Genomic DNA, 15,031 nt, shown 5'->3' with positions numbered 1-15,031 from the left:
TGTGACTTGGGATAGTCTCAATTGTGTGAAACCAAGTCAAAATACAGAAATAAGCTGGATCCAGAAATGACTGATTGCAAACCCTCTACTTCAAATTTTATGTTCATCAAAACTGCCTACTATTCTCAGTACACTTAATAATGAGAGATGCTAAAATGCTGTACATTTTAATTTAAAATAAATGCATATAAAATGAGATGCCACTTATATGTTTTATTTCCTCTTTATCTAAAAACACATATGAAATCTTTCCATAAAACATATATTGAGATTCCATCTAAGATTTCAACAGAAGAATGGTCCAGGATGCAGGGAAAAGAATATTGATGATTGCTGGCTTAAGACTATAATAGAGATTTAAGAATTTGATAGTGTGAAACAGGGCATTCAACAGACATTTATTAAACATTTTTATGTATAAAGCCTTGTGTTAGGCACTTAGGGAAAATACAGAGATGAATAAGACAGTTTGATATTCAAAGTTGTTTGTAGTCCTTCAGTGTGTAACATGTGGATATACTATTGATTGTTTTGAAACGTGACACTAATCAAAGCCGGTTGTATTATGAGATTCCAAAAAGTGAAGTGTTTGGGAGAATGCAAAGAAAAGATCAGTGATTTCACAGTGATTCTAGTTTCTGAGCTGGATTTCAGAGTTCATAGAAGAGCGCAAATAGGGGGCTGGTAAGAAATCTTGAGGCCTGTAAATAGTTGAGTTGACTAGAATGTTGGGTGGAAGATAAGACCAGGAGGACAGCTTGGAGTGAAAAGCACAGAGGACCTCACCGAGGGGTCTGGCCTTCCTTAGCCAGTTGGCACTGGGGAGCCATTGAGGGTTCTTAAGTGTAGTTGTGACATGCCCAGCACTTTGACTTGACCTAGAACCATTCCTCTGATGGTGGTTGTTACGAGGGAAGAAAACAAGATGTGGAGACCAGCGAGGAGGCTTTTGGGACAGTCAAGTGGGATGATCATAAGGATTTCAACTAGCATGATGGCAGGAGGTATAGGAAAAAAGAAGTTTTGATGGGAGAGGTGTGGCTGGAGCCAAATTTCTAGTTTGAGGACTGATGGTATATGTTGGCTAAAGGAAGAACAAAATAATAAATAAATAAAAGACTCTGAAGATTTGAGATTGGATACCAGTGACAAAATAGAGAAGAAGAAGAGCTAGGGACATTTTTAAATGATCAGTGGGTGAGGATGTGAGAAAGCTGGAGTTGAAATTTCTATTCTGCAGGACTTCTCTGAGCCTTTACAGAATGTATTGTGCAGCATTTCCCGAGCTGACCCCAGAAAGCCCCTTTCCTCCAAACAGAGTTTGGAAATGTATCAGGAGGCCAGGCCTGCAGGGAAAGAGCAAACAGAGTACTGTGGACCTTTAACATCAGTCCCACAGCACAGCCAGGCCACAGCTCCCAGGCCACCTCACACCCAGGACACGGGGTCCTGTGGACCTTTAACGTCAGTCCCACAGCACAGCCAGGCCACAGCTCCCAGGCCGCCTCACACCCGGGACACAGGGTTCTGGGGCCCAGGTCAGTGAGCACTTGCCCCTATCTTCAGGCTGCTATTCTAGACACTCCCTGCTTCGCCATGCCTCGGACTTATAGCAAAGGGAAAGTGCAGTATCCAACTTTGAATGGAAGATAAGTGGGAATTTCACACTTGTTCCTGATGGGCTGGGAAACTTGGGGGAGAGTTTGAATTTCCTTAGGAATACTTTACGCTTCCTTCTGATAGGGCTAGAAGAGGAGGAAGCCCTGTTTCTATTATTCGTCCACTTATTTAGACACTTTTATTTAGAACAGGGGTTTTGAAACTTCATGTATGTGTTTAACACCAAGTCATCCAAATGGACTCATCTCTCGGTTTACTGCAAGCTCTCCATGTGACAGGGACATCAGTGTGCCTGCGTGCACAGTCATTCAGTCATGTCCGACTCTTGGCGATGCCATGGACTGTAACCAGCCAGATCCCTCTGTCCGAGGGGTTTTTCTGGCAAGAATACTAGACTGGGTTGCCATTTCCTCCTCCAGGGGACCTTCCTAACCTAGGGATTGAACCCTCATTTCCTGTGACTTCTGCATTGCCAGGAAGTTTCTTTACCATTGAGCCCCCTGGGAAGCCTAACATTTAGGGACATAGTCTGTGCTTAGTCATTCAGTTGTGTCTGACTCTGTTCAACCCCATGGGCTGTAGCCCGCCAGACTCCTCTGTCCCTGAGATTTCCCAGGCAAGAATACTGGAGTGGGTTGCCATTTCCTTCTCCAGTGGATCTTTCCAACCCAGGGACATGGTTCCAGTTAAATCAAAGGCTCCCCTTACCATAAAAATCATCTCCATGATTTTTAAAAAGCTAATTTTAAACATAAACTTATTTTAAAGTGTACAATTCAGTGGTATTAAGGGCATTTACATTGTTCAACAACCATCACTATTATCTAACTCCAGAACTTTTCATCTTCCCAAACTGAAACTCCATACCCACTAAACAATAACTCCTCATTCCCACTCCCCACTCGAGCCCTTGGCAACCGCCGTTCCATTTTCAATGACTTTAATCTCAGGGGACATCATGTAAGTAGAATCATACAATAATTGTCCTTTTGTGTCTAGCTTATTTCACTTAGCGTAAAGTTTTCAAGGTCCATTCATGTTGTAGCCTGGTCTGTACTTCCTTCTTTTTTAGTCTGAATAGTACCCCATTGTATGTGTATGCCACATTTGTTGCTATATATGGATATTTGGGTGGTTTCCACCTACTTGTTACATTAAGTTCTTTAAGCAGTTCCTGCACAGAGCTTCCTTCCGCACAAGTGGACGATGACTTTGGGGTTTGTTTTAATTATATTTGAATTGATAATAGAAAATCACCAATCATCTCATTAAATCAAGATGTGAAACTGGATTCATTCAACTTTGGAGAAAAAATTCTTCTTAGTCCCCATTTCAAGTGGATTTGGATAGTAGCAGTTCTTGAACTTGATTGGAGGGCTTGGTCCCAGGAGCTAATTGGTGATTCCTGGCAGGGGAAAGTTCTTTTCGATTTGGAAGGGACCAGGGCTGGCTCATTAGAATCTCCTTAGATCTTTGCAAAGCCTCAAAACAGTTGGGTAGAGAGATGGAAAATTCAGTAGGATATTTGGAGATTCAGGCTCAGAAAAACATGGAGAATAATTTGGGTGTTTCCCAGGGACATGCTGCTTTGGAGGCTGCTCTTGGTACTCAGTTTTGAGTTGGAGGGAAGAGATTAGAAGAGGACTTCGGTGGAATGAAACTTTTAAAATGGGGTGTTGGAGAAGTCTCTTGAGTGTTCCTTGGACTGCAAGGAGATAAAACCAGTCAATCATAAAGGAAATCAGTCCTGAATATTCATTGGATGGACTGATGCTGAAGCAGAAGCTCTCATACTTTGACCTGCTGATGCAAAGAACCACGGAATCATTGGAAGTGCTGGGCAAGATTGATTGAAGGCGGGGGGTGGGGGGGGCGGCGACAGAGGATAAGATGGTTGGATGGCATCACCAACTCAATGGACATGAGTCTGAACAAGCTTCAGGAGTTCGTGATGGACAAGGAAGCCTGGTGTGCTGCAGTCCATGGGGTCGCAAAGAGTCGGACACAACTGAGTGACTGAACTGAACTTGGTGGAATGGGGACAGGTGGAAATTCTCAGCCTGGAGGTCAGCTCAGCTTCCCACACCATCCTATTACCTTCCCAGAAGACTTTGGTTCAGAGAAAACAAAGTAATTTTGACTGAGCTATTAGGTTGGAATCGTTTCAAGGAAAATTTAATGAGGTTTCTTCCCCTTTCACCAGCCTCACAGAAAACTACCAGCTTTATCTTGTGAATCTGATTGCCAAATTGTGCTCTTCGCTGTTTTGAGCTGCTGCAGTGCAGGCGCAGGGTGCTGTGAGATATTTTAAATTTTTAAGGAAAACAGAGCTATACTGTGCAATGCTCAAGAACCACTAGCTCGAGGTGTTCATAGTTTCAGCATTAGATCGTGCTGCATTCCTTTAATGATTTATCTGCAGAGCTGGGTTTTTGGTGGCTGCAGTGGTAAAGTCGGTCATGAGGTGGAACCAGCGTGGAGTAGGAAACGAGGGGAGCAGTGTCCAATCTGATTCCAATGTTTAAGAAGTTGCACAGTGTGCAGTAGGTGTACAACAGTCCATGAATAAGTGATTGTGCTCATTTAAGAAGGAAATTCATTTTTTTCAGTCTATGCGTATTATTCTTTTAAATGGCTATTAAATTACTAGGACATAACTAATAAGTTGTTTGAACTCAACGACTTAACAAGTGTTACCTGTTAGGTATTTCTTTCATTTCAGGGGTCCCATGAAAAATTACTGAGATACCACTGACACAGCATATCAAGAGATTTTGAAAATCTTTGCTTTAGTACATCAGAAAATTCTCAAAGTTGTGTATTTACTTTCAAATACATCAAATATGGAGATGGAGATGAGATGAAAAGAGAAACAATAAAGTAAATAGGTTTATTTTTCAATTATAAAATTAATATGTATTGATTATTTTAAAAATCCAGAAAAGTACTAAGTGAAAATAAAATCCTCCATATTACTACCCTCTTTTCCCCCCTCCCCTGCTAGAGATAACAGGTCATAACATCATGATGGATATTCTTCCAGACTTTTACTTTTCCTGTGAATGTTTAAGAATGTACTGTATGCATGCTAAGTTACTTCTGTCATGTCTGATTTCTTTGTGACCCCATGAACGGTAGCCTGCCTGGCTCCTCTGTCCATGCGATTCACCAGGCAAGAATACTGGAGTGGGTTGCCATCCCCTCCTCCAGGGGATCTTCCCAACCTGGGGATCGAACCCATGTCTCTTCCATCTCCTGCACTGGCAGGCAAGATTTTTATCATTAGCTCCACCTGGGAAGCCCAAATAGATTTTTATAAAAATTAGACCATATAAATTCTATTTTGCTTATTCCTTTTAAAAATTCACTATATTGCACCTATCTTTCCATGTCAACATGAATAGAGTTGTAATCACACATAATGCATATATATTTATTTTAAACAGATTTACAAATACACTTTCAAGGGAGAAAAACCTTTCAATTCTAAAGACAATATTACTGATTGTAGGCTGATTCCACCGTTAAGAGTAGCTCAACCATGCCCCCTTGTGGCCTAGAGCAATACTTAACATTTTTCTTCAAATCTGTGTTTAAAGCCTTGTATTCTGACATGGAGGATACAAAAATGAATGAAATCAGATCTTTTTAAGGAGCTTAGAGTCTGTTAAGAGAAGATGAAATATATAGTTAAATAACTATGAAAGGAAATAACATGTAATTATGTGTATCTTAAGACAGCTAAAATTAAAAGAGGAAGGGGTTGGTTCCGTCTTTGAAGATTAACGACTTCATGGCAGTAACAACAATGATAACAGATAATATTTATTGAGTGCTTATGAACCAGGAACTGCTCTTTGCACTTTTTATAGAAAAGATGGAATTTCTCTTCTAAGCCTTTAAGCATGGATCGAATCTTGTCTTAGAGGGTTGAAAAGGAGATGTAATGAGGACAGGGAACAGTACTCCAGGTGGGGGGACTGCAGGGAGTCTGTACTGAGAGGGGTGGGCCTTGCAGATTGCTTGGAGTGATGTAGGAAGCGACACTGGAAAGGGGCAAGTGCCTTGAATCCCAGACTAAGGAATGTGATCTTAATTCTGTTGATAGGCAATGGGAAGCAATGATTCAAGTTTTTTGATCAGGGGAGTAATTTTATCAGAGCTGGACTTTGGGAAGATTAACTTTTCAGCGGTGTGAAAAATGAGAGACTCAGGGCAGAGGGGCCAGTTTAGAGGCTACTGCAATGGTCCAGGCAAGATACAATACCACTCTGAAGAGGTGCAACAAGAAATGGAGAGGAGGGAATGAATCTGAGCTTGGTTTGAAAGCCAGCAATGATAGAATGTCTTTCTAGAGTTTGACATTTTTACTTTTAATGTAAAGCAGCACAGTAACATTTGGTGAACTTCGAACGAGGTCTTCATACCCAGTGGGTTTATTTCTACATGAACTAAACGGATTGATTCATCAGCGTTCACATGCCGATTTCCTCCCTCTCCTCCAAGAAACTGCTTCCCTTTAGGACACCAGGTAGAGCGCCTGATTCAGCCTCTCCTCTGGTAATTTTGGCAGTCTCAGGTCCTCTGGTAGGGTCCACTATTCCTAGTCATTCTCTAAGTTTGCAGTGGTGGCATAGTATTTGGAGAATGGTGTCACAAGATACTTTTCCCCCCAAAGAATATAAAACCAGAGGGAATCTGCTGAGCCTAAGCAAATGGGATTTGGATTAGACCTGAGGAGTGGAGTCTGAGGATGGAGCTGCTTGGAATTACATGATCTAGGGGGCGGCAGCACACTATTCTGTGGCCACTTAAAAAGATGAGACAGTTAATCGTGATGATTAGAATTTAGTGTGTCTTCCAATATAATTCATTTAAATTACATTTATAAATGCTTATAAAAGAAACCCTGCCTGTAATATTATTCATACCTAGAGCAGTGGTTCTCAGAGTGAGGTCACTAATTCATTGGTGAGCCATCTTCTTCTTGATGGGTTCAAGCTGGATAAATGTTGTTGTTGCCCAATTGTTGTTGTTGTTGCTCAATTGCTCAGTTGTGTCTGACTCTTTGCAACCCCATGGACTGTAGCCTGCCAGGTTCCTCTGTCCATGGAATTCTCCAGGCAAGAATACTGGAATGGGTTACCATTTCCTCCTCCAGGGGATCTTCCCAACCCAGGGATCAAACCCTCGTGACTTGTGGCTCCTGCGTTGGCAGGCGGATTCTTTATCACTGTGCCACCTGGGAAGCCCCATCCCATAAATGTTTAGGGTGTTATTTTACAATAATGAGTAAGATGCATAAGCTCACATTTACCTCTTATAAAAATAATGATAAATGGATGAGACATCTTCCTTCCAGGTCTTTCTTATCACTGACTTTCCTGGGCCCATGTGGGCATATCTCTGTGGAGTCTGATATAGAGAGAGGTGATTCTTTTGTTGTTGTTTACTTGTTTACTTACTTTGTCTTTGGCTGCGCTGGGTCTCTGTTGCTGCGCCGGCTTTTCTCTAGTTGCGGTGAGCAGAGTCTACTCTCTAGTTGCAGTACGTGCTCTTCTCATTGTGATGGCTTCTCGTTTCCGAGAATGGGCTTAGGGCGCCTGGCCTTCAATAGTTGTGGCTCCAGGGCTCTAGAGAACAGGCTCAATAGTTGTAGCACAGGAGTTTAGTTGCTCCATGGTGTGTGGGATCTTGCTGGATCAGGGATCGAACCTATGTCTCTTGCATTGGCAGGTGGATTCTTTATCACTGAGCCACCCGGGAAGCCCTGGAGAGAAGTGACTATTCTGATGCTCCTTGTGCATTTTCCCAGTAACCAGTGAACATCTTTGTACTTCATCACTGTAGTTCAGGCACTCAGTTGTGTCCGACTCTTTGTGACCCCATGGACTACAACACACCAGGCTTCTTCGTCCATCAACTCCTGGAGCTTGCTCAAACTCATGTCCATTGAATCAGTGATGACACCCAACCATCTCATCCTCTGTCTTCCCTTTTTCCTCCTGCCTTCAGTCTTTCCCAGAATCACGGTCTTTTCCAGTGAGTCAGTTCTTCGCATCAGGTGGCCAAAGTATTGGAGTTTCAGCTTCAGCATCAGTCTTTCCAATGAATATTTAGGACTGATTTCCTTTAGGATGGACTGGTTGGATCTCCTTGCAGTCCAATCGGGACTCTCAAGAGTCTTCTCCAACACCACAGTTCAAAAGCATCAATTCTTCGGCACTCAGCTTTCTTTATAGTCCAACTCTCACATCCATACATGACTACTGGAAAAACCAAAGCTTTGACTAGATGGACCTTTGTTGGCAAAGTAATGTCTCTGCTTTTTAATATGCTGTCTAAGTCAGTCATAACTTTTGTTCCAAGGAGTAAGTGTCTTTTAATTTCATGGCTGCAATCACCATCTGAAGTGATTTTGGAGCCCAAGAAAATAAAGTCTGTAACTGTTTCCATTGTTTTTCTATCTATTTACCATGAAGTGATGGGACCAAATGCCATGATCTTTGTTTTCTGAATGTTGAGCTTTAAGCCAACTTTTTCACTCTCCTCTTTCACCTTCATCAAGAGGCTCTTTAGTTCTTTGCTTTCTGCCATAGGGTGGTATCATCTGTGTATCTGAGGTTATTGATATTTCTCCCAGCAATCTTGATCCCAGCTTGTGCTTCATCCAGTCCAGCATTTCTCATGATGTACTCTGCATGTAAGTTAAATAAGCAGGGTGACAATATACAGCCTTGATGTACTCCTTTCCCGATTTGGAACCAGTCTGTTGTTCCATGTCCAGGTCTAACTGTTGCTTCTTGACCTGCATATAGATTTCTCACGAGGCAGGTAAGGTGGTCTGGTATTCTCATAGCTTTAAGAATTTTCCACAGTTTGTTGTGATCCACACAGCTTTGGCATAGTCAGTAAAGCAGAAGTAGATGTTTTTTCTGGAACTCCCTTGCTTTTTCAGTCATCCACCGGATGCTGGCAATTTGATCTCTGGTTCCTCTGCCTTTTCTAAAACCAGCTTGAACATCTGGAAGTTCATGGTTCACATACACGGTTCAGGAAGCCTGGCTTAGAGAATTTTGAGCATTACTTTGCTAGCGTGTGAGATGAGTGCAATTGTATGGTAGTTTGAGCATTCTTTGGCATTGCCTTTCTTTGGGATTGGGATGAAAACTGACCTTTTCCAGTCCTGTGGCCTCTGCTCAGTTTTCCAAATTTGCAGGCATGTTGAGTGAAGCACTTTCACTGTACTTCATGGGCCCTCTTAAATATTTTCTTGAGCAACTGTCTTGAGTTATACCATGTTTTAAAGATAAGTTGAATAGAGAAAACTAAGTCGGGTTTCTAGGGCATTCAGGTCCTAGAATTTAAAAAGATTGACATGGCCCATTTTTTGAATGTTTGAGAATGTGTTTCTGCTCATGGGCAAAGAGGTGTGAGTGAGTATAATATATAACATAATATGAGGCAGTTCTTGAATTTGTGGATCACTAATTATCAGGCTTGAGCTATTTCAAACTTTGCTGGAGTCATAATCCAAAACTGATTTGTCATTGGTATCCAGCAGTATCATATTCCAAACCCTATCAGATTATAGTTATGTACTTTATCACTTTTTAACCATTTAAATTACATTCCTGTTAATAGAATCTATGTTTTAAAGTCAAGGGCGAATTGGTGGATTGCATGGTTCATGTCTAGTTGAGTTTTTATGGCTAATTGGGCACATATGTACTAAGCTAACCCCTCTATTTAGAAGTGAAGGATTTTACTAAAAATGAGCATATTTTTATTACAGGCAGCTTAGTTTCATCTGCTTAAGTAGTTTTTAAAACATGAACCATTTTTCAGTACAACTGTATCGTAATGTGTTAACTGTATTTTTTAAATGCAGATTTTTTTTCTCACTAGCTTAATGGGAATTCAAAGAAATCATAGCCTTTTAATTAAAGCCAATATGTTTTGGTGCCAGACATTCTGAAGGATTCCAATGAACCAAAAAAGAACACATTTCTGCACTGCAAGTGTGCATATGGGACCCTTCAGAAGCCTGACAGAAATGCCTGATGGAAGGATTCGAAACAGGAAAAAGATTAATAAAAGAACGTCACAGTAGGTTTCAGAATAGCTTAAATAATGTGTGTAGTGAAATGATTTTCTACACCAAAGGATGGTTTGATTGAAAAATTGTGACTCTTGCCTAGTCTTAACATTATTAAGTCTAAATCTAACTTCAATCCATTTCAACTAAAAAAGAGTTATATTTTTCAAACCTAAATGCTGATACAAGTGACTGTATATTCAGAACTAGTTCAAGCGGTCTGACAAGCAAAATTTGGTAGACAAAGGAATGGAATATTTGAAACTGAAAAGATCCTTGAGAGTCTGGGCTATACATTGTACGGGCAGCTGGAAGGAAATCGCAGGATACATTCGGTTGCAGTTTGATCAAACAGAAAAAGCCTGGGACCAGAAGTCAGATGATTTAAATTTTAGTTCCTCCGCTTCCAGTGGCAGGGTCTGGGGAAGGGGCGGCAGGCTCCATGTCGAGCCTCGAAGGTGGCAAGAAGCAGCCTCGAAGCAGCCCAAGAAGCAAGCCAAGGAGATGGACGAGGAAGATCAGGCATTCAAGCAGAAGCAGAAGGAGGAGCAGAAGAAACTCGAGGAGCTAAAAGCAAAGGCCGTGGGGAAAGGGCCCCCTGGCCATCGGTGGAATTAAGAAATCTGGCAAAAAAGTAAGCTGCTCCTTGTGCCTGAGGCAGTGATGGCCCTTAGTTCCATTCCTGTTTAAACACCTGAATTCCCTGCTATAGTATATGTTGCCACCGATAGCTAGAATGAAGTGTTGTCTTGGAACCTATTGTACATTTAAGAATAAACTTTTGTAAAAAAAAAAAAAAATTTTTTTTAATTCCTGCCCCGTACTCAGCTATCTGTGGGACTAGACAAGTCATTTAAGCTTGCCGTGCTTCTGTTTTTTCAGGTGTAAAATAGTGATTATATCTACCATAACAATCTTACGACTGTGAGCATCCTAATGAACTATTGTGTATAAAAGGCTTCTTGAAAAGTAATGCTAAAGTTTTATACAAATGGAATTATTTCTGTGGTTTTTGAATACCCATGGCCAGACAGAGAGCATGCTTTATTTGTCATTGCCTTGCTCGAGTGCCCCTGGTAAGGAAAGGTTCTATAGGCAGAGCTGAATGCATGCATGAGTGAATGAATGGTTTTTTTCGCTCGTTTCATTTTCTCCGTCAGAGACTTGGGTCAAAAAAATAAAACTAAATGTGTGGCTTGGGATTCTTTAGAGTTTTACACATGTGTACGTTCTGGTACCCATCCAAGTCCAAGCCACATGTATAAACACAAACATAATCTGGTAGACATCCTAGTATTACATGTGTGCAGGGTGTTTGCTGGAAGTCCCCCCGCACCACCACCCTCCCCCCCCCCCACCATAGTATTGGACTTGGCAACTAGAGCCCTAGTTGAAAATGCAGATTTTAAATTAAGTCAGTGAGAGCTGTGGCCCCTCCCTTTCCCATCTCCATTCCTTGCCTCCCCTTTATCCCCTCCTTCGGGGCAGCCTACTTGGTCCTTTACCTTCACTCGCTGACCCCGTCTCCTGTCTCATCCTCAAGGCCTTTTATGGAGGTTGTGGGGGAAGAGAGAGAGGGCGAGAGTCTTTCTGATTGCAGCCTTTTGGAAAAACAAAATTCATGATTTTCTCTTCTTTCCAAGAGGGAGAGACAGAGACTTCCTTCAACAAATTTAGTGAGGGGGGACATTCCTTCTTGTTTGCAAGACAGGAAAACTGGCTTTAGGTTTTCCTCCTGGACACCTGCTTGATCTTGCTCTGGAGCAAAGCAGAGCAGAGGGCTGGAGAGGCACGGCAGGATGCTGACGGGGGACTGAGGTGGTGAGGATGCCCCAGTTTGTCTTGGTCAGGTGCGCACTGTGCTGAGGGCTGTAGCGTTTGACTCTCTTGCTGGTTTTCCTGCCTGTGAGGATGCCCACTGGGTGAGGAAGCATTCTGAAGAGTCACGCTTCCAGCCTCAGCCTGCCCTGCAGGGGAGGGAGGTGATGAGGTTCCAATTGAGTCAGTTTGACATTGCAAACTGAACTAACTAGCACTCGGTGACAGGAACACAGAGGTGATGGAACTTGCTTGAGATCCACTACTCTGGTTGAGAAGGGAGATTTGGCAGCAGTGATGAGAAGACAGAAAACAAAGCAAAGCCTAAACTGTTTCATGTTTGTCTGGCACTGAGCAGAGCGTCTTCTATTAAAGTTATTACACTAATTAGAAACGGTCCTCATGTGGTTTGATTTCGATTACTTAATCACAGAATCCAGAGTCTGAGCAGAAAAGATCTTAAAGATAAGACTCCTAGGCCAGTAGGCTTCAAATGATGTTCCAGGAAGTCCTGAGTGGGAGTGGGAGCCCACGGAGGTTACCAGGACCCTCTGGGGAGGGGTGAGGATGGCTTTAGGCAGGAGGGGGTATGGAGGAGGGTAAAGCTGCTGAGAAGGTACATCCTCTGGTCTCTCTCCTCACCTCAAGCTAGAAAATACATTGCTTTTATCTGCTTTCAAGGTCAGTTTTTGTTACAAGATTACTTTTGTCCAAAGAATTCCCCAGTTAGAAAAAGAAGGGCTTCATTGAAATCCATTTCTGAGATAAGTAAACTGAAGCTCAGACTGTGGAAGTGACAAGCCAGCTAACAGAACCCTGAGTGGCAGAGCCAGGACAAAGGTCGTCTCGTTTTGACACCCTGCCCCTAACAGGGGTAGAGTTAGCCTTGCAAATTCGAGGTGCATTTACTAAGCAGCTACTAGACAAGAGTCACGCTGCACGGTTTTCTTCTTCTTCTTCCTAAAAGATTAATGCAGTTATTGCATCCATTTGGTGCCTTTACTGCCGGAAAAATAACAGCCAGCAGGGGCTTTCTTGGGTTACCTCGGTAAGAGATCTCTGCAAGTCAAACACTATTAACTTTAATGAAGCGGCTTTGATGGTGGGGAAGAGACAGCTGACACCACATTTCCCTAACAATAAACCACTCTGACAGATAAAAACAAACAGGCTCAAGATAACATATAGCATTTCGAGAACAGGGCCAATAATGAATGCAGACGGATGTGAGTTGGGGTTTCCTCTAGGCCGTGTCCCTCCATCTGTTGTGGAAACTTCTAAAAGGCAGGGCAGGACGATCTAATCTGGCTTTTACAGAAACCACTGCCTGGGTTATTATAAGGATGGCCCTGGGAGGAAATTTTAAATAAACTGAATCTTACCCTGAGCTCTTACTGAAACCCTCTTTGCTCTGATTTAGCCATCAGATCTGAGCGCCAGTGGTGTGTTTATTCAGTTGTAGTAACCTGGGTCATATATATACTCCTCCACCGTCCCCGCCCTGGGGTGACCCAGCCTGTTGCCATCCGCTCCCTGGGACTGAACTGTGACTGGTGAGCACTACCCATGGGGCTGCCACGGCCCATTGCCTCTTGGGCAGTCCCCATGGAGAATTCCACCTAAAACAGAAACAGGAACAACAGCACCCAAAGCAATCAGGGTTAGACAAGGTTTGGTGCTAAAGCCTGTTACCAGCAACACAGAGGAAAATGGTGTATAATTTTGAGCTCTGACACGATTTGGTCATTAGTCATTAAATCTAGGTTTCGGTTAGATGATGGTGAGTAACACATCAATTTTTAAAGACTGTTTTTATTTCAGTTTCCTCACCAGACTCTGTCACTTTGCAAAACACCCTATATGGTCCTTTCACTGGGGACTGCTTTAATGTGTGCAGTGGAGGAGTGCTGTGTGCTTACTAAGCTGTCGTGTCTGACTCTTTGCAACCCCATGGACTGTAGCCTGCCAGGCTCCTCTGTCCATGCAATTCTCCAGGCAAGACTACTGGAGTGGGTTGTCATTTCCTCCTCCACGAGATCTTCCTGACCAAGGGATTGAACTCGCATCTCCTGGGTCTCCTGAATTGCAGGCAGATTCTTTACCACTGATGCATCAGGGCAGTAGAGGAAGGATTGTTATAATTATACTTTTGAATTTGTAAATCATTTGCTACATGTATTTTCTCATTGGATCTTTACAACTTCTCTATTGATGGAGATTTTTGATAGTCTCACTGATTTGCCCAGGTTCATCTAGGTGCCCTTAGAGTCAGCACTGGATGGATTTCAAGTTTTGTTCCAGTCTGATCGGAAACTCTTAGAGTTTTCTCCAAGTGTGTGTGTTTCTTGGGGGTGGGTGTGGATATAGTGGCTAGAAAGCAGAAGAGCCTGCCTAAATTACTTATTGCAATCCACTGGTAATTCCAGAACCCTAGTGTAGCCTTACACGTGATGCCATTTTCTCTGTTAACAAGTTACCCAAGTACCTGTTTGCATCACAGTGATAACTGTTACTCAGCCAGTGTCCATTTTGTTAGGTACTTATGCAAATACATAATCATATCTTTACTATTCACACTAGTTCTAGAGATGCTCTTAGTACCTGCCTGTTCTCCATGAGGAAAATGAGAGACATTAAGTAACTTGTCCAAGGCTGTGGGCTTCTGAACCAGTGTTTGTGCCACTGTACCACACCATGCTTGGGTTTGGGTGTGACTATATGGTCAAAGCTGAACAACAGGAGAAAACGAGGCCCTAAATTGATGAAACTGTACATTAATAATAATAAAAGCAATAATAGCAGTAGTTGCCATATGCCAACTCCTGTGCTAATGTCTCACCCACACGATCTCTTTCACTTTGACAGTGTGCCTTGCGGGTGGAGACTCCTACTATCCTTCAATGCCTTCTACCCCGTGGTATTTAGCTTTAGATAAGTACCCCTCTTCCTTTGTGATCTGACCATGAAAAGATATTGTTTGTTAACTGCATATAGTTCACCCTGGACATCCCCCTCTCCCTGCAATCTAGAGATTTGACTTAAACCTGGGAGAGACTCAGACTCAACTGGAGATTCAGAGTGATCCAAACAGGCTGAAAGGTGCACTGATACCTGTAAGAAGAAAAATATACTGTTCTAAATTCAGGGCACATTTTCATTTCGAGGCAATGGAGGCCTGCTTTAGGATTAGCCCCTGTGAAAAGATGTAGGGCTCTTAAGTGTCCACAAGCTTAAGATGGGCTAGCAATGTATAAGACATGGCTGATGAAGCAGCAGATGGCAGTCCTAGGAATAGTTTTGAACCATGAATTGTCCTGGGATCCCTAAGGAAACTAGGGTAAAATTTTGTATTATTTTACGGATGAAACCAAGCATCTATTTATGAGGTCACAAGATTAATTTGGAGTCCTTTCCAGGTGATGGGCAGAGATAGACTTGTTTAGGTTAAGGTCACCCTCCTTGACCTCACAGTTTCTGGTGGAAAAGCAGACCATC

General features: G+C 42.5%; 1 protein-coding gene and 1 pseudogene across 3 annotated transcripts in view; both read left to right on the top strand.

Annotated features, from left to right (window-relative positions):
• Positions 1–15,031, top strand: part of LOC105602333 (uncharacterized) — a 204,780-nt gene that overhangs the window by 4,094 nt on the left and 185,655 nt on the right. The gene's annotated exons all lie outside the window — the stretch shown is intronic.
• LOC114118447 (translation machinery-associated protein 7-like) lies at positions 10,130–10,518 on the top strand (annotated as a pseudogene).

The sequence above is a fragment of the Ovis aries genome, chromosome 15 (assembly GCF_016772045.2).
Source record: "Ovis aries strain OAR_USU_Benz2616 breed Rambouillet chromosome 15, ARS-UI_Ramb_v3.0, whole genome shotgun sequence".
NCBI classification, from domain to species: domain Eukaryota; kingdom Metazoa; phylum Chordata; class Mammalia; order Artiodactyla; family Bovidae; genus Ovis; species Ovis aries.
The sequence above is the reverse complement of the archived record's forward strand: the minus strand, read 5'-3'. Positions and strand labels throughout refer to the sequence as shown.